Source organism: Octopus bimaculoides, chromosome 5, assembly GCF_046866305.1.
Source record: "Octopus bimaculoides isolate indiv1 chromosome 5, ASM4686630v1, whole genome shotgun sequence".
Lineage (NCBI taxonomy): Eukaryota > Metazoa > Mollusca > Cephalopoda > Octopoda > Octopodidae > Octopus > Octopus bimaculoides.
In genome coordinates, this window is record NC_142932.1 from 87,558,077 (window position 1) to 87,580,169 (window position 22,093).

General features: G+C 35.0%; 1 long non-coding RNA gene across 2 annotated transcripts; it reads left to right on the forward strand.

Annotated features, from left to right (window-relative positions):
- Positions 1-2,633: 2,633 nt before the first annotated feature.
- Positions 2,634-21,810, forward strand: LOC106876065 (uncharacterized). 2 transcript variants are annotated; one of them, XR_001410193.3, is made up of 5 exons: positions 2,634-3,323; positions 9,206-9,248; positions 17,290-17,542; positions 18,228-18,328; positions 20,941-21,810. It is a non-coding gene; the product is annotated as an uncharacterized LOC106876065 (long non-coding RNA). The 2 variants fall into 2 exon arrangements; XR_016241944.1 differs by having other exon boundaries at positions 20,941-20,967.
- The last annotated feature ends 283 nt before the right edge of the window (positions 21,811-22,093 follow it).

Sequence of the window (22,093 nt, forward strand, 5' to 3'; positions counted from 1 at the left end):
CAGTTTGCTGAATATCTTAGATCCAGCTAATGATGGTGTGATTTCTTCGAGGGTTAGAATTGGATAGTAATCTCGTTTTAATGCCTTGTTCAGATTCCTGGGGGCAAGGCATATTCTTAAGGTACCACTGGGTTTTTCTTTAATTACAATTGAATTCACCCAGTCAGTTGGTCGTGTCACTTTGGTGATTATTTGTTTTTTTTTTTCATTCTGTCCAACTCCGCCTTCAGTTTTTCTCTTAATTCAAGCAGAACATGGTGAGGTGGGTGAACAATTAATTGGCTTGGTATTGGGGTCGACTGTTATATGGTATCGACATTTCTCAAAACATTCTGGGTACATGCTCATCAGTTCATCTTTATTTCTGATTGGTGGTTGGTCTTTGATAGGCATATCTCTGTCAATCCTGCTCGGAGCTGCCTTCACTTCACTGTTGATTGCCACAATACTGACCTTTTGACAGGTATTAAGTCCAAGAATTTCAGGTCCTTCTGTTCTTGAGACATAAAAAGAACATCTGATTTTTCTTCCTTTGTGTGTCTCTGTAATGGTTGTTTTGTCCAGTTGTGGAATCCTGGTACCTCCGTATGCAGTTAGGATTACATCACTTAGTGTGAGGATTCCTTCTTTGACTTTATCCTCTTGTGTCATGTGTTCTGGGAACATCTTTTTGTAGAGGTTGACAGGCAAGATATCACTCTGGACTCCAGTGTCAATCTTTAACTTTAGGTCAATGTTTATTCATTTCTTGCCTGACTTTTTTTTGATTTGTATTGTTGTGAAAGCCTCATTTTTTGTCTTCTCTTTCCGCTCCTCTTTGAAAATGGAGGCTTGTATTTGTGAGATTTTGTTAGTCTACACATTTTTTTCCAGTGGTTGGACTTTCCACATGCTTTGCAGTGTGTACCGAATGCAGAACATTTCCTCCGGTTATTGAACTCATGCACTGTACCGCAGTACTGGCATGTTCTCTGCTTGTGGGTATGTTTCATCCTATGTCTAGATACAATATCTACACTGCTGCCTATTGTGTTTGTTTGAAAGGTGAGGCCATTTGTTTTGTGGTGGCTTCAAATACTCTTGTCCTTGTACTTGAATCTGCATTTCTCGGCAACATTCTTTAGTCTGGACAGGAAGTTGTCAATCGTTTCTCGTGGGTCTTGTTTCAGGCCCTGGAATTCGTACCTATGAATTCTATGTTTTGATCTGGGCTCTAGGTGTCTTTCAAATTTCTCTAAAAGTGTGCAATCCGATTTTGACATGTCCCGCCCGTTCATAAAAGGATGTAGCTTACCTTTTCATCAGCAGTTGTACCTTTCAGGAAGCTTTTGAAAGCCAGCTGACTTTTCTGTTTGAATTTCCTGAACGCTTCCACGATATCATTGGCGTCCCAGTTCATGGTCAGATGTAGATTCATCTGTACGGCGATGGGGGCCGCAATTTCGGATCCTCGTGTGTCCGAAGACGGCCCTTTGAAACACAGGTACTACTCATGTTTGCCAGTTGAGTGGACTGGAGCAACGTGAAATAAAGTGTCTTGCTCAAGGATACAATACGCCGCCTGGAATTGAACTCACGACCTTACGATCGTGAGCCGAATGCCCTAACGACTAAGCCACGCGCCTTCACTTATTCATATATAAGTATACCGACGTATTCATATATACGTATACCTACGCATACATATAGATATGAACATATAACACATATGGACGTCAGCATTCCACGTCCATCCTCTACAAGGTGGAACTTTAACATACGGACCGTGAGCAGAATTCATGAAAATTTGCAACCTTTAAAAAACTGCCTTACTGAAATTCATTCAACATCAAATGCAGATCAAACCATTGCAGAAGCAACAGGAATTTTAAAATACCTGAATGATGATAGTTTTATGTTTTGGTTAGATTATGCTTCATGTTGAAATAATTGTTGAACTAAATGTAATCTCGAGAAATTAGTGTGTTTGAAGTCAGTGAATATATAACAGATTTTAGAAATAAGTAACTCGATGTACTGTGAGAATCCTTCAAAGGCACTCATGGCAGAAGCAAAGGAAGTGTGTGACTGCATATGTGTTGATATAATGGACAGATATTCATCCACTAAACACTTAATAGTTGTTAAATTGTTCAACAAGAAAAGCTTCACTAGTTTTAAGAATGGACTGCCTACAGAAGAGATAGTACTGACCAGTAAAGCATATCCCATGATTGACAAAGAAAGGCTTGAAACGGAACTGAAAATATTCTCATGTAGATCCTATATACGCATGAATATTGCAAAATAATTAAGCTGCTGGAATTTATCTTGGAAAATAATCTAGATGGTGTTCTTAGTGAAATTACGAAACAGATAAAATTGTCCTCTTGACAATTCCCATGACTACATCATAGGCAGGACTCTTCTTTTCAACACTGAAAAGAATAAAAACTTTTCTAAGGAGCACTATGAATCCTGAAAGACTAAATGCACTTGCAGTGCTTTCAAAGGAGAAACATTTCCTCGACAGTCATCCATTGATCAAGGAGAAAATTATTAACCTTTTCGCTAAAAGTAAAACAAGAAGAGTGGGTTTAATTTTTAAATGAATGGATCAACCTCGAACTGTAACAGCTTATTAATAAGTAAAAAATCATTTTTTCGTTTATGATTTTATCAAGTTTATGTATAGATTTTCTTTTTATATGTTTGTTTCGTTTTTAAAAATATTATAAAAATAGCTATGTTTTCTGAAACAGCATCCCCACTAATTTTAGCCACTGTTAAGAAAGTTATAAAGAAACAAAATTGTTAAGTGGAGGAACTTTTTAACTAAACTGTAAAATATAATCACAGCATCAGCGGTGGGCGGATCTTCCATGTATTGCACGTCAGTTATGGGAGGTTCTTCCAGCTCCATAGATAAACAGCTGCAACTGTTTACCTTATGGCATTCATATCTGGTTCCATAAAATCTGAGAAAATGATGAACAAAAGTAAACAGTAAGAAAATAGAGAAAGGAAAAAGAAAAAGGAGATCCGTAAATAAATAATCAAAAATAAAGACATGCACACTGCATATTGTTAGACATCGGAAGTTGGTATTCCATCTAAAAATTTAAAATACCCCCAGCCTCACCCACAAAACATGTACGGTGTTGTCGCGGATAAATGTAAGGTAGAGGCGCCGGAACAGTCAAGTTTTCTCTTGCATACTTCAAAGAGACGTGAAAATCCTGTTAGCTGTCCAGCAGCACACAATGCCACTCAAACTGCAGGTTTAAAAAAATATCAACGGATTAAAATATTGTTGCTCTGTATTTCGTTCGGCTATGGATTTAGTAAGTCCCATCTCTGTTGTTACAACATTAAGGACGTGATGAAGTGAGTCGCTAACGGTAACGCCCCATACACCAGCTGTCCCAGACTTTTTTTTTCTAGCACCACTGAGCAGAGGACCTCGCGCATAACAAAACAAATGCGTAATATGCAATTTAATTACTACACATATAATACATATATATTACAGATATAATTCAATTTTATTCCTACCACTTGAAGCTTATCGAATTTTCGCCAGATTATTTTTAAAATATCTTGTTCAGGTGTAGTTTTGTATGCTGATTTATTTTTTCAAGAGATTAATAATAAAGAAGTTACAAGCATATAAAGTTATGTAATTTTAACCAACCGAAAACCTCGATTGGCGATGTTGTCAAGGAGATCAGCGTACATAATGAAGTTGAAACCGCTATGTGGTCTCTCAGCCTACTAGAAATGACAGCCAAATCTTCCTTCGACAACACCATAACTTCTAAAAAAAAAAATACAAACTAGAGTAAAAAGGATGATACATTGTGTAACAGTTGGGAATATTGGTTTTCTTATTCATAATTAGAGCAACAGTACATTATAATATAGTCCCAGATTCACAGCGACACTAAATATGTTTATTATATGTAATGATAAAGACATTTTTATTCTTTTACTTGTTTCAGTCATTTGGCTGTGGCCATGCTGGAGCACCGACTTTGGTCGAACAAATCGACCCCTCGATTTATTCTTTGTAAGCATAGTACTTATTCTATAGTCTCTTTAGCCGAACCGCTAAGTTTCGGCGAGGTAAACACGCCAACATCGGTTGTCAAGGTGTGTTTACCTCCTCGTAACTTAGCCGTTCGGCGAAACAGACCGATGGAATAAGTACTAGGCTTACAAAGAGTAAGTCGTGGGGTGGATTTGTATACACACACACACACATACAATGGACTTTTTTAGTTTCCGTCTACCAAATCCACTCACAAAGCTTTGGTCGACCCGAGGCTATAGTAGAAGACGCTTGCCCAAAGTGCCACGCAGTAGGACTGAATCTGGAACCATGCTGTTGGAAAGCAAGCTTCTTACCACACAGCTACTCCTGTGCCTATCTGTATTTAATAACAAACGCGTATTCATTGCATCTCACGACAGAGCTTGTGATATTAAATAATATATCAACGTTGTAAACACAAGCACACGTCCTCTGGAATCGTGAGGCTTACACACTAGCGTAGGGGCGGTCCACCCCAGACGGCACTTTTAAAGGGGCACTACTTTTGGGTCTGCTGTAGGCAATATGCATTTTTGTGGGGTCGGGGGGGGGGGGTCCCACGAGAGTTCCGGACCCCAGTAATGAACTCATTTGCATACAGCCAATCAGAGCAGACCCACCTTTATCCTTTTTTCCTTTCTAGTCAGCACCGTGCATTACTTACTCTTTCCCTCTCTACTAGTAGACAGCAACCTTTTTGTCACTATTGAAAAAAAAAAATTCGCTATCATTACAAGTACTACTGTCTCTAACTACATGTCGGGTAAACGAATAAATATATGTAAATATTTCTTCCTTCTTGGTGTTGATCCTTTGATGTTCACTGGTTAACCCGACGTTGGCACAATAATACACTTGCCCAAACTGAATTGCTGGAGTTATTTCATTTTTTCCAGAAAAATGTTTTAAAAAAGTTATAGAGATTTAGAGTTTGATCATTTTCACCCAGTCAGGAAACAGGATTTGGAAGCTGTCATTTTGTGCGTGACAAAATAGCACATGTTGTCAATATGTGTTATGCCTCCCAACGTGTTATGTCACCGGTAATTTTCTTTCATGTAAATAAATCTTAATTTTCTTTCGTGTATTAATTTTAAAGAGAAAAACATGAATGTGTCTATGGCTTACGATTGACTAAAATTACCAAAATTTTCAAACTTTAATTACTAATAACTCTTTCTTTATTGATTTATGGCGAAAATTACTTTCACGAACAGTAAATTGACAATGGCAACCAAACAGTCACCAAAATAGTCACGAAAATGTGAGAGTACTAAAAAATTTTGCTGAGTATTACTATATTATTAGTAGTACATTATAGATCTATTTATCATAACTAGCTGGACCCGTGAAAAATTCATGGAAAATATTAAATGTAAGCATTTTCAGGATGTTGACGACAAAATGTGCAGTCACGCACAAATTGACAGCCGTGGGCGGCACACACTCTATCTACGCTAGTGGGCTTACGTAATGATGCCTTATTCCTCTACATAAATCGGCACCGATTTTGAGCACGATGGAGACGAGCATTTTATCCAGGCAAAGCATCTATCCAATTTCCAGAAAGTAGGCGGTACCTTGAACAGCGATCGGATTGATCAAAGTGTCTAACTGTCAGTCAATTTCCCCCGTTTTTGAGATGCTGTGTTAGGTGTTGCAATGCTGATAAAAGAGGGATTTGACTTCGTTAGTGACACGCCTTACTCAAGCATTTTAGTTGATGGACGTTAGCTATAATTTCTAGCAGGCCTCTTTTACGCATCCTTTGGTTGTTTTTGTTTTATGTGCATGTATCCACGCAAGCGCAGATGAAACAGGCGAGTTTAAAACTCTCGGGATTTTGATGTAATACTAGTAGCAGTAGTTGAATATTCTGAAAGTAGAAGTGGTTGATTGTTACAAAATTCAAAAATTTTCAAAACATTCTCTTTTTTTTTCTTTTCGGGTCTTAATCGCCAAGTGTATAATTCAAAACACAAGAAAATTTAAAGTTCAAAAAGAAAAAGAAAAGATAGGGTGTTGGGGCAAAATTTATGGGTGATGTTCGATACGCATGTGTGTGTGTGTGTGAATGGTATTTTTTAATGAAATATTCTACAGGTGTAGACATGGTTCCGGGTTCAGTCTCACTGCGTGGCACTTTGTCTTCTACTATAGCTTCGAGCCGACCAAAGCTTTGTGCGTGGATTTGTGTGTGTGTGTGTTCCTCCCTCACCCCACCCCATTGGTTCACAACCTATACTGGTGTGTTTGTGTCCCTGTAACTTAGTGGTTCGGCAAAAAGAGACAGATAGAATAAGTACCAGGTTTACAAAGAATACGTCCTGGGGTCGATTTCTTCAATTAAAATTCTTTAAGGCATAGCCGTAGTCAAATGACTGAAACAAGTAAAAAAATAGAGGAATAAATACCTTTCAGATGGTAGAGAATACATTCATATTTAGAATTTCGAAATTACAAGTTTCATTCTGCACACACACATTCATTTTTTTTTTTTGGGGGGGGGGGGGTCATATTAAATTCTGATATAATCATAATCTACATGTTTTGAGAAGTATTTTCAGGAAATGGCATTAAAAGATATCCATTTTTCTGAAAGTTATGAGGATACGAAGTTGGTGGAGGTACACTTGTATAGGTATCTTTTATTTTTTAATTGTTTCAACCATTGGACTACAGTCAATCACTTTATAGTGTGGACTGGATGCTTTTTATATGGTACCAGCACTGGTAATCAGTGTTATGTAAGACTGAAGATAAAGGATGAAGTGTAACATAGAGCTAGAATATTTGAAGGTGCCGGAATATAAACTGTTGAACATTGCACAGCTTTTTGTCTCCTATGAAGAAGAATATGGGAGAATTGGGAAAGACAGAAGTAGCTGAAAGGTCAGGGGAAAAGAAGTGAAAGTGGCAGAGATAGGAAAAGAAAGGAAATACATCTTTGCATGTGTGTATAGAGAGAACTTGGTTTCTCTGATTATGAAGACCTGAGATGGTAAAAAATACAAATTACTCATTGGTTAGGGAAATGAATAACTGTCCATTATTTGGTTAATAATCAAAATGAATATCACTTGTTCAGTAAAATATAGTGTAACCAGATTATGATGTTGCCCAGTTTTAATGATATGAACTATGATCATGCAGAAAGTAGAATACTGACCATGAAATATGTGTTCTGCTTTATGTTGCTTACAAGTATTAAGGTTTACTTTAACATGAAATAGTTGCTACATTAACCCTCTTCTAGACTGCTTCTGATAAAAATGTAAGCAGCAATCTATAAGGTGCTGTGGAAATATTGAAAAGCAAATGTATCCACATATAAACATATCTTTCAACCAAAATAAAATACCTGCACAAACTGAGCCAACCAGCATCATCTCAAGCTAATCCTCCTCATTATTGGTAAAGAAGATTGTTATTGGTAAAGGCAGCGAGCTGGCAGAATCATTAGCACATCAGGTGAAATGCATAGCGTATATCGCCCGTCACTACATTCTGAGTTCAAATTCCACTGAGGTCAACTTTGCCTTTCATCCTTTCGGGGTTGATGAATAAAGTATCAGTTGAGTAATGGGGTCGATGTAATCGACGATCCCCCTCCCACCAATTTCAGTCCTTGTGTCTATAGTAGAAAGGATTATTGGTAAAGAAGATGAAATCAATAAGATACTAATGGTCGGATGAGATACCAGCACAGAAATGATTGGTTTAAGTGAAATGATTGTTGGTTGCAGTATTGAAATTGTGATGATTGGGTATAATACTGAATCATGTAACAGATAACTCTCCAACTGTCCTTGTTTTAGACAACTGGTGCTCACAGCTTTTCATGTATCAAGCACATTGATAGTTTTATGTAACACTTTGAATTGTTCTGTATAATGTATATGAATGGACTTCTTAACTGCATCACAATGAATGAACACATGACCAATTAGAGAGACCTCATGAAACTTGCATTGTGGCTAATAGTGATCAAGTTACAATTGGTGATACACTGGACATGCATTCATTTAGATAAAGAACATTGTTAGATAGATTTGGTATTGTTTTGTTGCTTTTTATATTTTAATGTGTCAGTTCGGTCTGGAAGATGGGGTTGTGCCCATAGCCTTTGCAAACCTTCCAAGACCAGTGAGATTGATGCCATTAATGTTTCACTTAACAGGGGAAGCAGGGTTCCAGAAGGCCAATACTCTGGAAAGAAAAGACTCAGTGTAGTAGTTAGAGCAGGACAAAATGAACAATAACAGGAAAAGAGGTAAATGAAATGAGAGTGAAGGTTGTGTGAGACCAACAAGGACTGAGAAGAATGTTCCATTGTAGTAGGGTTAGAAAAAGTATAGAGAGGAGGCAATATGTTTCTCAGCCAGTGGTTGGAGAGTGCTAATCAGTTGGTAGCCTTCCTCTAGGATGTCTATGTGGGTCTCACCTGAGTTTTGTAGAGGAATAGTAGTTGTGGAGGGCAGAAGTATTTTCTGGCTCTGAAGACAAAGACCAGTCTTTGAGATACTGAAGTAGAATAACTAGATACAACCATCTTACTCTAACTTCTCTTACTCTTACTTTTCTTTGCCATACTCCCAAGTTACAGGGACATGAACAAACCAACACCAGTCATTGGCGTACATGCATTCATGCATACATATATATGTATATCTGTCTATCTGCCTGTCTGTCAGTTTAATCTATCGATCCCTTTATATATGTATTCACACACACACACGTGTGTATATGCAATGGACTTCCACACACTTTCTGTCTACCAATGTCTACCAAATTCACTCACAAGGCTTTCATTGACCCAGGGTTTTAGTAGAAGACAATTGACCAATATGCCACACAGTGGAACTGAACCTGTATCTACGTGGTTGCAAAGCCAACTTCTTAACCACACAGCCATACCTGTGACTATATGTAAAAGTTACAAGAAACAGCTCACTATTGTTTACATTAACAATTTGACAATCACCAAAATAATATACACTGATATGCACACAGACACACACACACACACACAGAATAAATTTGAAATTAAAAACGAAAAGAAACAAATGTCATTATGATATTCAAACTGGAATATTTCAGGTCCTCACATTTTGAAAATTATTTATTTTTCAGATCATGGAGATTGCAAAATTCTTCTGTTTGTTGGTGATGCCTTGTAAGTTATTATCTATGATTCATTTTCCCCCCTTACCATTATTATTCTATATCTTTTACCATTTACTTGTTTCAGTCACTGGACTGTGACCATGCTGGGGTACTGTCTTGGAGGGTTTCAGTTGAACAAATTGACCAAATACTTATAGATTTTTTAAATTTTATCTTCTTTTTCACTGCACCACTAAGTTACATGGACATAAACAAAGCAATACTAGTTGTCAAGTGGTGTAAGAGGATGACACACACAAATAGCCATAAATACAATGGGCTTCCACTTAGTTTCTGTCAACCAAATTTACTCACAAGGCATTAGTCAGCTTGGAGCTTTAGTAGAAGACACTTACCCAAGGTGCCATGTAGTGAGACTGAACCTGAAACCTCATGGTTGCAAAACAAGCTTCTTAACATACAGCCATGTCTGAATCTATGATCATATCAACATCATCATTTAGCATCTGTTTTCTATGCTGGCATGGGTTGAACGGTCTGACAGAAGTCAGCCAGCCAAAGAGCTGCCAAGGCTCCAATTGTCTGTTTTGGCAAGATTTCTATGGCTAGATGCCCTTCCTAATGCCAACCACTTTACAGAGTATACTGGGTACTTTTTACATAGTACGGCCACTGGTGCTTTATATATGGCACCAGTGCAAGTACTTCATATATGGCATCAGCATGGCTCCTTTGCATGGCACCAGCACAGGTGCTTTTTCTGTGAAACCGAAACAGGGGCTTTTTACATGACACCAAAATCAGTGCTTTTTACATAGTACAAGCACCTGTAAGTCCACAAGTCAAAGACCTCTCAGCTGAAAGAGTGAGTTGGGAGCATGGCCATAAAGGACATGCCTGTATGTATGGATGGCCACAATTTTATTATATATCTTCTATCTTTTATTTGTTTCAGTCATTAGACTGCGGCCATGCTGGAGCCCCACCTTGAAGAACTTTTAATCAAATGAATCGATCCCAGTACATAATTTTTTGAAATATCATATCATATTTCTATCAATAACATTGAGTCAATTTTCTTTTTTTTATTTTTCGATTTATTTCTATGTGTTCTTTATTTGGCATTTAGTTATTATATCTAAGACCACACAGGAACACAACTTGTGTGTATAGATAAATTAAAAATTGATACGGTTCAATCACTTAAAATCTATAACCTAGATAGGTTATAAACGCACATCAAAATACACAACTCTCTCCTCACTTATTTTCTGGTCATCAATCAATCCTATGTTCTACAACATCTTCTGTCCTTTCCATTCCTTGATGTTACTCCCTCACCATAAAGATGCTCTTTCTACACCTCTTTTAGCAACTTTTTACCCATTCATGACAATATTCACTAGAGGAAGGGTATCATGGTGTCTGTTGGGTTACACAAACTACTTTATTTTCCATCTTTTTACAATTAACAGAATAGTTTCATGGTTCACAATGTTTCCAATAAATGTTTATGGTAAAACCAAGTCTATTTCCATTATTTAGTCAGAGTAAGATGGAATTTTAAAAGTGAGAATGTACAGGAATGAGACACACACATGGTGATGAGAAACTGTCAGCAGACAATGACCATTACAGTAGCAGTAGGAAAAACAGAGAGGATATTGGTTGGTGACTGAAATGTTTCAAAAATCACAGTTGCTGTTTCGTTCCAGACCAGTGCTGATAGAGCAAACGTATGGAAGTCAATTCCATCTCTCATCATATCATCTTTTCTTCTAGAATACTATATCCCAGACATCATTATCTAATGTATCCTTTTATAAGCTGGAAGGTTTTTTGAAAGGAAATTTTACTGTTATTTCCAGAATATTGATAGATTATACTGAGTTGTCAGGTGGATAGTTCTTTTAGGATGTGGTTAAGGATATGAGCATAAATAAAGCAAGTACCATTCTAGTCGTGTTACCAGTATACCAATCTTGGAATAATATGCACTTTGTCACCAGGTTAGCAGTTATTTAGGGAATAAGTATTTCCATTATTTGGTGAACACAACTGAAACAACATTAAATTAAAATTTCAACTTAAGTAAAAAATGGAAGCATGGCATTGACAAATCCCAAGTAGAGTAAAATGTGCTTGTCATTCTTATGAGTTACTGTTGCAATGATATTCACCTCACTCCAATATATATTGTGGTTTTTATACAACATGTCTATGAAGAGATTTTTTTCTCAGATAAAAATCATAGCATCATGCCTTTAAAAGAACATATATACATTTAGTATGATACACAGGTGGCAATTTTATTTTCATTATATTAGGTTGTTTCACTTGAAATGTTGCATATTTAGTTATTTCAGTCATTTAAAAACTCTATTATGTACACCTCACATTTAATCTTGATTCTTTTTCTTTCCCAACAATATGATAACAAACAAACTATGTTGAGTGATTTTCTAGGTCACTCTGTTGCAGAGGCTCTATGGAATATTAAGTGGGCCTTTGGTAATGGTTTTGTTGACATCAGAACTGTTCAGAAATGGTTCCAAAGCTCTCGTTCAGGTGATGATAGCCTTGAAAATAAACCAAGGAGTAGGCCAAAATCAGTTATTCAGTATGATGGATTAAATGCTTTGGTTGAACAAAATCTGTGAACAAAAGTTCGAAAACTTTCATCAGAACTCCAGACATCTCACACCACTGTTTTTGGACACCTGTGAAAAATTGGAAAAGTCAAGAAAACAGATAGGTTTGTTCCACATCAACTGAACAAGATTCAAAAAAATTGTGCTCTTTATTGCTTTCTCGATTGGAAAAAGACCATTTTTGCATCAAATTATTTCTTGTGAACAGGACAGTGATTAGATGCAGGAGAGTCACCTAAACACTACCCAAACCCACCATTGTGCCCTAAAAAGTTAGTGGTCACTGTATGGTGGTCTGCAAAGGGAGTTATTCATTATTCATTTTTGCAACAAGGAAAAACGGTAACAGCAACATCGTATTGCCAGGAAATTGATTATATGCATGAGGATTTGAAAAAGAAGCAACCCAGACTAATGAATAGAGATGACACAATTTTGCCCCATGATAATGCATGTCCTCACACTCCCCAAGTTATGGTCCAAAAGTTGCAAAGCCTGAATTATGAGACTTTGCAACATTTTCCCTATTCCCCTGATATCTCTCCTACTGATCATCACTTATTTAAGCATTTTGAGCTTTTCATAAGAAATAAAAGAATCTTGCAAACCAGATACAAAAACGAAGTAGTTCTTGATACATTATGCTGAATAATAAAAAGAAAGAACTGTTATGTTTTGACTGCATTTGGTTATAGGTCTCTTCAATCATGTTCGACTTGAGACTATAACTGGGTACAGAACATTGATTATACATCTGGATATACTGCAATACTGTATCACTAGATATAAAATTTATAATAATGGGTGTACCACACCACTGTATCACTAGGTATAGAATTATATCACTAGGTATACTAAACCACTAGGTTTAGAATTGTATCACTGGATATACCATACCATATAAATAGAAATACCACTGTACTACAAGGTGAACATCTTTGGTATTATCTTTCTATCAAGAAGGCATCATTCAAATGAAAAACTATTTCTTTTTTTTTTTAATACCAGTTATCTTCATACAATACATTATTAAGGAATGGTAGACTTCACATGCAACCCTTAGTGGCTGGGCCTAGGTTACCTTTAGCAGCCTTCACACTTGTTTCAAGTAAACATTTGGGTCTAACCCATAAGTTTTTTTCCTGCAGATGTTGAAACTAGGCAGCAACTATACCAATCTCACCAATCAAAAAAGGCCTGCAAAAGTCATGGACACTGCCCATCTTCCCTGACTAATTTATATACATATAAAAAAAAATAATAATAATATTTCATCTTAAGCTATTTTGTATCCCTTTGTTTCAAGTTGGACATGATGAAATGTCTTTTTTGTAAATTCTAACATTTTCAATGTTATTGGAACAACTGAATTTCCAGCTAATACCCTTTGAACCATGTTATAGGAGTGTTATAGTCTAGGAAGATAGAGAGGACATAAAGCAGTGGATGTTTGAATTTAAAACCCCACTTTCAGTGATTCATTGTCTTAACCTTACTGCCTCTACATATAATTTCACATTTCAGTACAAGGCCAACAGCTTTGAAGTAAAGGGTAAGTCAATTGCATCAACCCCAGTGATCAACTGGTACTTCTTTATCAATACTGAGCAGATGAACAGCAAAGTCAACTTGGCAGAATTTAAACTCAGAACATAAAAATGGATGAAATGCCACTAAGAATTTTGCCTAGCAGGCTTATAATTCTGTCAGCTTGCCACCTTCCATTGCTTCTACATATAATGTATAATTGTACCTACAAGTATTACATATTTTATTATTGTCAATATTCTTCAGTCACTAACTGTTTTTATCCTTTTTTTATCCTTCTCATTGGTACAATTTCATTTTAAGAGCAGGTTCCATGGTCTCTTTTGGCTTGATTTCAACAGCTTGATGCACTTCCTAGCACCAACCACTTTACAGAGTATACAGAGTATACTCAATGCTTGGTTTTAAGATATCAATTCTGTTGTGGTGAGTAGGTACTCTTACGTACAGTAATGCTCCACATATCTCAGTCATCCGTCATATAATTATATGTATATTGCATATATATATATATACATTCTACATAAATATATACACATGTATATATGTGCTAGTGGCTCATAAAAAGCACCTAGCACACTCTGCAAAGTGGTTGGTGTTAGGAAGGGCATCCAGCCATAGAAATCATGCCAAAACAGACAACTGGAGTCTGGCCAACTCCTATCAAACCATCCAACCCATGTCAGCATGAAAAACGGACATCATTAAACAATGATGATGTATATGTACATGTATATATATATATATATATATATATATATATATTAATGTGAGTTTGGAGGGGTATATTATCCAAGTGGATACTGTGGTAGTTATGTTCCAGGTTAGGGCTGACTGCATTGATTAGTATTTAATGATTATAACTACTATGAGTTATTACTCATATTGTAGACTCCTCTGATGAGTAATTTTGTGTTTGCTTATCTGGATGGTAATATTATCTAGAGTGCATATTAGCAATTATTTTAATGATAGAGAATATGGAGACTGGTACATCCTCAAAATTTATTTCCTTTTATTTCACAATTTCGTACAGCCTATATGATGACCTACAAGTGTTTCCACTGCACAGAGATGGGCAGTTGCACATGCAACCAGACATAATTTTCTGTGCAGCTTCATTCAGGGTCTTTCAACTAGCTAGGCTCAAAGCGAACTGTAGTCTGCTTTGAGCCTAGCTGGTTGAAAGACCTTGAATGAAACCTACTAACTTTTATTTATTTGTTTATGTATTTATTGGTTGTTTTTTTTTACAAAGAAAATATCTAATTACTTTAACTAAGTTCAGCTATTGTTCAACTCCTTTGCACCTCAACAAAATCTCTACTTACCAGGATACCTATTATTGCTACTTATGACACACCACATCACCTGCTGCTACTGATACTATCTACATTTATCAGCCACAACTATAAAATCAGTTAGCCATCAATGCTTTCCATCACAATACATCAGAATGACCAGCCAATAATAACACTTTTTCTTTGAACTCTTGATTATTTTCTCTTATATTTGACAAAGAGACAATTTCCTGAAATACAACAGAAGCAGTAAATAACTTACATAGCATGTTACAATATCTTGTCTGTCTTTATTTATTGGCCTTACCTTATATATTTTGCCTAACTTCTCACCTGCATTGCTTAAAGCTCTTCTTAAAAATACTTGTTTCATTGACTAAATTCTAAAGAAGTCTGTTGGACCTCTACTGGTAAGGATAGTAGCTATTGTGTTGTTTGGAATTGTAAAGAACTTAGAACATCCAAACATGCTGAAGACCTAAGAAAGAAGAATACTGGAGATGGCTATGGTTAGGTGTATAAACATCTTTTAGGTTAGACACTTAGAATGTCTATATTTCAGATAAAACGTGCTCCCTTTTCCAAATTTTGAGGAGAACCCATGATGGGGCTGTTGTAGATTACTCATTCATCCTTGAAGATTTCTACAGTTTTATTGTTCTTTTAACCCCTCAATAGCAAATTAGACGTCTGTGTGTCAAAAGTCTGAAGTGATAACATCATTCAACATATCCCAGTGTTCTTCAACTAATGTTGGATACTTGGTTGGAAATTTTTATTAATTTATTCATTATTCATTACAGTGAATGTCTTGAGTGTAAATTTCCTTAATTTCCTTTCATTTGATATAATTCCTTTCTCAATTTTGTAGAAAATGAGACAAGAGTCCTTTTTTTTTTTTTTTCTTAGCACATATTCATGACCTCAAGACTAGACAATAATGTAATTGATCAAGATGTTGCCAAAAGATCATGTAGGGATATTTGTGTTGAAAAAGAATGTTAGTGACAATATGACTATGTTTGATACATTTTGTTAGAAGAAGGTTGTCATTGGAGTTGACATTTCCAATACTGTATTTTCTAATCTTTTCTTTCAAAAGATTCTATTTTTTCCCTTTTAAAAATTCTACTTCAAAATCCTCAAGATAATCTTGTTCTTCTTCAGAACGTTAGAAATGATGAAGTCAACTGTTTATGGAACAGTTCCTTCATATTGTCATTGGTATCAAAAGATGGAATGTATAGACTGATGACAGTTGCATGCTAATTTTTCGAAAGGTGAAGTTACAGGTCATTAATTATTATCATTGATGGAGAGTTCAGATATCATCTTGGAAACAAGGCTGACCTTAATAGTAAATCTCATGTCATGTATTCAGGATTCTTTAAGGGGATATTCTTTCTACAATGGTTCTTCTTTATGATATGTTGGAGTCATTCATTTCCATTAATGTCTGCTGTTTCAGGTTCTGAATTTAATGTTTATGTTTCTGCTTCAAGGCTGGTGAGTCCTTCTAGATGTGGTATCTAAAGTAGATAAACAAAATGGACTATGTTTAGGACATATTTTCCAGCCCCATTCCAATGCAGGGCAAGGAGAATGGATCCTAAAAAAGTCTGCTAAAGAACTCTCCTGCTTTGATGCAAGAGTTCAGCAACTAAATAAAATATCTACTATTTGTTTGTGGTGCTTAAACTAGAAGCTTACAGATTCACTGTCCTTCATCTGTTACTTGAAATTAATTGCAACAAGATTTATAAATACATGTCCAAGACTCTATTGGTGTTGGAAGACACCTTTAATTGGTTTAATATATGAGCAGTATAGTATGTCATCAGACTCACAGTCTTTGGTAGATCTTCAGTAGTCTCTAATAGTAAGATGATTCAAAATGATTGGAATTTAAAGATCTACTGAAGCCTTCTTCTGCCTTCTGAGGCATTGTGGGAGTTAATTTCACATCTTCTTTGTTACCTACTATTAATGATTTGGAATGATGTACTACATTGAGTCTGGAACCTCACCTTGCTGTCTTGATGTGACCCTGCTAGGATACTCTGAGAATCACAGGGACATCTCGACAGAGGACAAATAAGGTCACATTAATTTATCTTAATGTTTTTTTCATATTACTCTCATTATGTGTCATTAGTTATGTTTCATTATTGTATGCCCCATTAATTTATGTCTAATTAGTTTATGTGTCATTAAACTGAAGCTCAATATGTTATGCAACATTAAATATGTTTCTGTAGTTTATGTCTAATTAGTGTTGCATTAGTTTAGGTTTCATTAATTCTTGTCTGATTAGGTTTTGTTGTTAACCATATTAGGTTGTTTGTTATTAAGTTGCCTTGTAGGATTATATTTTATTAGGTAATTTTCCAGTAAGTTAGGTCTAATTAGGTTTTGTCTCATTAGTCTGTCTTAATGCATTTTGTGTAATTAAGTTTCTCATTATATTTTATTGTCCTTTTCAAATCTAATGAGAAACCTAAATATATTTTGACTTCTAATTTCCAAAAACAAAAATATTAATACTAATTTAAAAAATCTTCAATCAATAAAGTTGATTTATTTATTTCAGGAACAGTTTGGTTAGGGAAAAGCGTCTCTCTTTGTACTGAAGAAATTCCAGACATAAAAAGGCCTGTTATTTGGGAAAGCAATAATAATGAATATAATTGTGATACAACCTGCGGTAATGCCACCAACTTTGCAATTACTCATGCTGGTAACATTTCTACTCTTTGGATCAGGAATGTATCATGGGAGTTTTCGACATGGATATATTTCGATGCTAACTTTAACTTTGGTGTAATTTGATTTACAGATAAATGGTGAGGAAATTATTTCTGCTGATTACAATAAGCATGGAGCAAATATTTTATAACATTAAAGCAAAATCGAAGTTTGTAACATAATGATTTCAAGGTTTTCTTCTGTATAACTGGGGTTTTTTTTTTACCTCATATCTCTTGTAGAACAGTTAACCAAATAAACTAGTTAGTTTAACTATTATATCATCTCTTTTAATATTCTGACATATTTTCATTGGTCAACTGTTAATATTAGTAATTAATTGCTACATGGCAGACATTTTCTGGTACAATTTGAATCAAAACAGAGCATCAATGGAAAAAATTGAAAGTACCACTGCTTTCCAGTGTATCTTAATCACTTTCTTCATAATTTGTAAATGTATTTTTCACACTTAATATCATCATTTTATTTATGTAACTCCAAGTGAAAACTTCATATTTTTTGTATCTCTTTGAGACCTTGAAACTAATGAAGAAAATATTATTATTTAAAAATATATATAAAGATACATATAAAGAAAAGAAAAAAATTGTCATATTCCACGCTTGTAACATCTTGATTCCTTCCAGTCATCATTTTAAGCACAGTTTTGGTCTCATAATCTAAAGACAAATGTTCTACCACATTATGAAGAAGACATTATTAGTGTAAGACGTTGCTTATACTCACAGATCATAATCATATTTGTGACATATTTTACAGTGAAACCAAAGATTGAGATCATGAATGAAACAGATTGTATATACAATGTAACAGCACAATGTTCTTTACCTGTGACACATATAGACTGTTTTATTGGAAAGGTAAGTAAACAGAATTCTTTTTATCTGTGTTCGTCTTTCTATTATCAAGCTACTCAACTATGGAGTAAGGAGTGGAATGTTTTATATTAGTCAAACAATCTGAAACAAACATAGTTTTACGTGCTTTGCAGGATCACAACACAAGGATTTTAATAAGTAAGATTTTAACTTATGACTATGTGGTTACTAGTCTAGCAGCCACTTAACTACACAGTTGTTATTTTCGATGCGGGATATCTTTTAGCTTTGGATTTGATTTCAGATTAATAAATTTACAAGGATTCTCATTCATGTAGCATTTTAGTTTCACTGTTGTCATGCATGTTATTTTTAACCAATCAGAAATTTTGGTTAGATTAACAAAATCACATGACCATTTTAGATTCATCTTTGTCATGTAGGTTATTTTAGCTAATTAGAAATTAATTGCGAGTGGCAACATTTTCAACTATATTATGTACATCAAAATTCCTTTGGTACACAGTTGGTGCATTTGTTCAACACCAAAGATCAACGCTTCCCACCCCACCCCACTGGAATTCAACACTCTCTGGAAACTCTGTGAACAACAAGATATGGTCATTATTCCAGCTGCATCAACATAATCTGACGAATCGACCTCCAGAGATAAGAAGCTCTCTGCCAACTCAATACCCTTCTCTGCTACAGCAAGTTATTCAGACTCTACCATACTCTAATTACAATGATATTACTTAGAAATGTAAAGTTGTCAGTCCATCATATCTCAGTTCTCTCAGTGCTTTCAAAGTACTAGAAATATAAATATATTACTCCAGTGTATAACTTTTATATTTAAAATGATATTACCAGAAAAGGAAATGTCACTCCTGATATCATACTTCAATATTTACAGTGATATCAAACATGCCTATGACAAATTCTCAACATCAAATGATAGGATAAAATCTTCAATACAACTGTGCTCAAGAGAGCTAATGTGTCAAGCAAGTATGCTTTTCTAAGCAAATTCCAGCTGTGGTGGAGTGGGCATAGTAATGAGCTAAATAGGAATCCTAGCTCATTACCATTGTAGTCAGGCTACTTATATAGTTTTATATAGTCCTCCAGGACTTGTATCTTATTTATTAGTATCTTATTTATTAGTATCTTATTTATTGTATCTTATTTTATTTTGTAAACTTTTAGTATTCCAGTATTTTCTACACTTCTGCTCTTTTACCAACTCACCCCACCCATCATTTCCTTATTTTTTAATTTATCTACAGTTTCATCATTCTGCTGCTTTTCTGCACTACCACTTACTACCTCTTCCTTCCTGGGTTACTTTTATTTTTTATTATCTTCCCCACCAAAATCATATTTACCATGCCTCCACTTTTGTTCATCATTCACTACATTCACCCCTACCCTCATATCTAACCATCTGCTACACCCCTCTCATACACTTTCAAATTACCCACTCACTCCTCTCAATCTTCTATTCTTTCTTTCTTTTATACTCACCTTCTTGTACCTTGGGAGTACCCTGATACCTCATCACCTTCATCCTTATCTCTCTTTTTAGCTATTCCCATCTACCCATCTACTTTTACATAATGCAGGTTATCTATGTATCTACTCTCCAGTAAGACACCTGTTTCAGTCCCTCTATCATGCTTTCATTTTTCAACACATAGCATAAAGACATTCCCTTTTATACTACACTTCCACTCACTCAAGGGTACTATTTCTTTGTCTGGCCTGTTACTTGGTGACCTCACTTGTACTGGTGCCATGAAAAATGCAATCATTACACTCTGTAAAGTGGTTGGCATTAGGAAGAGCATCCAACTGTAGAAACCATGCCAAAGTAAACACTGGAGCTCAACACAACCCTCTGACTTTCTGGATTTTGTTGAACCATCCAGCTCATGCCAACATGACAAATGAATATTAAATAATAATGATGATGATGATGATGATAATGATGGAAAGTAAATAGATTTAGTGATGCAGTCTTTTTATGCAAACCACATTGGAAGATCCTAAGAAATAATTTAACCTAAAATTCATTGAGAATGTACAAAAGCTTAGTGATATATTGTTTAGGAATGGTATGGATGTTGTGTGCATGTTTTCTTGATTAATGCCATATTTGTATTTTGGTATAGTGGAATGTAGCTAAATTGTCAAACTCTTATTTCAGAATATCTGAAAGGCCTTTTGGTTATAAAGGATGTACTGTGACAAAGTCATCAAATTTTGTGTGATGATGCTTAGTTGCAGAAGAAGATGGTTTCTTGAATAATAATGTTGTATGTTTAGAAGTGTGTTTGATACCTGTTGTATCAACTTCAGGCTGTAATTACTATCCTATGTCTATGTCCTTCCCTTATATTATTTTAGCAAAAAACTTATTCATAACTTCGAGTAAATCATCCATCTAGGCCTTGCATGTGCCATAATTAGTTCTTGTCAGAGTATCCTAATAATATCGTATCAAATAATTATGTTAATAAGTCAAGTAATTTTAAAAAATTAGAAATGAATTGAGAAATAAACGTGATAAAATAATAATGCAACACCTACTTTGATCTTTTAAATTATCCTTTTTTTCTCTCTCTTTTCTTTTTTTTTTTTTTTTTTATCAGGCACCTTTAACATTTACTTCAAACAGAATATTAAATTGTTCTGATGGAAAAACGTTCACCAACAGTGCTGAACTAATTCTCGATCCACCAGTTACTGGAAAACTGAAATGTAATTTTACTATGGACAGCTTATTCAGTGATAAACGAACCATAAAAATTAAATGTGAAGGAAAAGTTTCATAAATTTTATATATTCTATTGAAAATTGTTTTAAAATTCTTTTTACCTACATATATTGACTATTAACTTCTTAATTTTGGGGGTTACACCCAACTTCCTTTAATTTTTTTTTTAAAGATATTTCATAATTAATATGCTGTAAATTGGATGACCCTATAATTCATGCCACCTCATCTTTGAAATATGTTCATTTAGTTAGGGTTGGATACAGAACCTCTAAAGTCAGCTGCTCACAATGTGTTATCATGTCTGTTACTATATACTTTGTTAAATCTTTCTTAAAACATATCAAAGTGGACCAAGATCCCACTGTAAAAAATATCTGTATGGATCTGTTACTTTCTATAAATTTTAGACACTTGTTAATCTCCAAACATTAAGACATTTACTCTTTAAATATTGATACTACTCAAATATTAAGGAGCTGCTACAATGTAAATGTTAAGAATCTCTTAGTCTCTAAATTTTAAGAAAATGTTACTTTCTGAATATTAAAGATCCTTTACTCCCTTGACATCAAAAATATGAAAAATTTGGTATTCACCAAATATTAAAAAATCTAAGGGCATCCAGCTGTAGAAACTCTGCCAAATCAGACTGGAGCCTGGTGTTGCCATCCGGTTTCACCAGTCCTCAGTCAAATCGTCCAACCCATGCTAGCATGGAAAGCGGACGTTAAACGATGATGATGATGATGATGATTAAAGTTCTCTTACTCTCTAAATATTTAATGATCTGACACTCTTTTATTTCAGTGGCAAGCTGGCAGAAATGTTAGCATGTTAACTGAAATGCTTAGCAGCATTTCATTTGTCCTTACATTCTGGGTTCAAATTCCACCAAGGTTGACTTTGCCTTTCATCCTTTTGAGGGTCACTAAAATAAATACGAGTTGAACACTGGGGTTGATGAAATTGACAGCCTCTTCCTTAAAACTGCTGACCTCGTGCCAAAATTTGGAACTAATATTAAG